At 58.3% G+C, this 2370-nt stretch overlaps 1 long non-coding RNA gene across 1 annotated transcript; it reads left to right on the top strand.

Annotated features, from left to right (window-relative positions):
• The first annotated feature begins 6 nt into the window (after positions 1-6).
• On the top strand, positions 7-910 carry LOC102383764. Its single transcript, XR_325449.2, has 2 exons — positions 7-202; positions 514-910. It is a non-coding gene; the product is annotated as an uncharacterized LOC102383764 (long non-coding RNA).
• The last annotated feature ends 1460 nt before the right edge of the window (positions 911-2370 follow it).

The following is a 2370-nucleotide window of genomic DNA, read 5'->3' on the forward strand; positions in this document are numbered from 1 at the left end:
CGCCCTCGGAGCAGGGCGCTGGCTGCGCTGCCTGCGGGTGTTTTCCGTTGCGCTTCCCGGCGCGGGACCTTAGCTCCAGCAAGGTACCTGGAGTGCGAGCTCCTCCTGCTCCGCGCGCACCACGAGGACTTGTCGGAGCTGGAGGCGCTGCCGCAGGCCTGGCAGAGGCTGTTGGAGCGCCACAACCCGGACGTCGTGGAAGGTAACGGGAAGCTGCCGCGCGGGGGCCGTTACCGCTGGGCGTGCGCGCGCGCGTGCGCGTACACGCACCTCCCCTCTGGGACCGGGACCGAACCGGCAGCACAGTCGTGTTACAGCGACTGCCGGACTTGGAGCGCGGCCTCCGGCAAGGGAAAGGCCGCGTCTCCTGTTGGATGAGTTGCCCAAGGGCCCGGTCTCGCTGCTGGGAGTGAGCTGAGATGGGGTGCGTCTCCGTCTGCGTCTGTGACCCCAAATGCCGCGGCGCGCGGCCCGGCACTAATGGCTCTTTCCTTTCCTTCCTTCCCAACTCAGACACTCTGCTGAAGGCCTCGCTCTTCCTGGAGACTGGGTGAGAGCTGTGTCCTCGCACTAACCAGCCGGCAGAGAGGACAGCAGGGACCTCGGAGCAAATCTACCGAAGCGCCCAGGCCCAGACTTTGCGGCGAGCAGAGGGAGCCTGGCCGCGGGTCGGTGGAGAGCAGGGCGCACCCTGCTCTGAGCTGTGTTTTAGGAGGCTCTTGCTGAGTGGGATGAGCCTGTCTGACGGCTGAGGGGTGTGCAGGCCCTGTTGCATCAGCGGTCTTGTTCTTGGAGGCCAGATGAAGGAGGACATGGGAGGAAGGTTATCTTTGGTCCCGGGAGACCCGGTAATACCTGCTCTGACAGGTGTCTTGGATATTAAAGGCAAAACAGTGCGCATGGAAAAAAATCCAGGAGTGCTTGTCTGGTGATTAAAGGGGGTTTCAGGTGTAAATACACGCTAGAGCCATCACGCGCACACGCTTCAGCTCCTGCCTTTGTGGGCCAACCGCAGCTTACTGAACCAGGGAGTTGGCAGTGAGAGGTTGGTGTGTATTCCCCGGTATCCCACCCTTCCTCCCAAACAGGCCGTCGGTTTCCTTTCCTGTTTGTGGGGCCTTACAGCAGCACCGAGGAAGGAAGGGGCACGCTGAGGACGTGCTTGTGAAGCGCCAGAAACGCAGCTCCGGAAATCGTGTTTTCTAACACTTAAGCGACTCATTTTCTAAACTGCGTCACGGTGCGTGCAACACATGCGTGCTCTCGGTCACACGGTGCTAAGCGCCTTTCCCCAGCGGGGGTTCCCACTTTCCTGAAGCTCCCTGCGCTACAAGATAAACCGATCGGTATGTTAAAATAAGCTACCTCTGCCGATGGGGATAAGCTGCTCCAACCACAGTGAGGCAGCTTCTCGAGGAGCTCGCCCTGCCCATTACCAGTTGCTTTCCCTTTGGCACAGTCTCTTTACGGGTTGAACCCGGGGCTTTCCCAGAGCAGAGAGAATCCGTTGTGTTGAGCTGCCCCTTCTAGGGGGATTTGCGTTTCTTACCGTGATTAGGGGCAGCGTGGCCCTGCGAGGTGCTGGGGCTGAGCGATGGTTTTGCCATATATTCTCTGAGAACAAGGTGATGTCCCTTGGGTTTGGAAGATGGGTGTCCACCAGGGGGTAGCATCGGCCTTTCCTCTGCTAAGATTCATCCCTTCCACCTGTTTCTATGTGCAAGGAATAAGTTGCTGCCAGAAAAAGGGAAGGCCTTGCTGTAAATGGGAGAGAACTGCCCATAGCAGCCCTGCTTCCTTGGCAAGGTGGCAGTAGTGACATGCTGGCCCCCGCTGAAGCAGATCCCCCTCTCCTCTGAGACTGACGTGATGGGATTCTTAGGGGAAGATGACAAATGTCCTGTAAATGCTCCAGTGTGGGCATCTGCTGCCCCTGGGGCTGAGACAGCAGAGCACTGTTTTGCACTTGCTAGTAGCATTTGTCACTGGCTTCTGGGAGAGCGGTTTCTCCTGGGACAAGGCAGACTTTCAACCCCCTAGGCAAAAGAAGAGCAGGGAGCAAAGCAAAGCCTCGGGCTGCCTGGGGGAGAGGGGTGTTCTCTTAATATCTGCGCCTCTCTTACCAGCTCGCTGGGGTTGGGTAACGAGATGGGGGAAAGGTCTGATGACTCGTCGTATCCCCCCTCAAAGCCCTGCGTAATGCAAAAAAAAAAGCCTGTGAACGGTTGAGCTGTGTTATGTGCTGTGGGAACTGAACTCCGCTTGTACAGTTTTCCCCGGCGTGAGCCTGTCCGTCTCTAGTGAGGCTTGCTGCTCAGTGCCATCGGAGGCTGCTGGCAGCTCTAAGGACTTTACCTATTGTTTGCAGCA

This window comes from Alligator sinensis, unplaced genomic scaffold (assembly GCF_000455745.1).
Source record: "Alligator sinensis unplaced genomic scaffold, ASM45574v1 scaffold1577_1, whole genome shotgun sequence".
Classification (NCBI taxonomy): domain Eukaryota; kingdom Metazoa; phylum Chordata; order Crocodylia; family Alligatoridae; genus Alligator; species Alligator sinensis.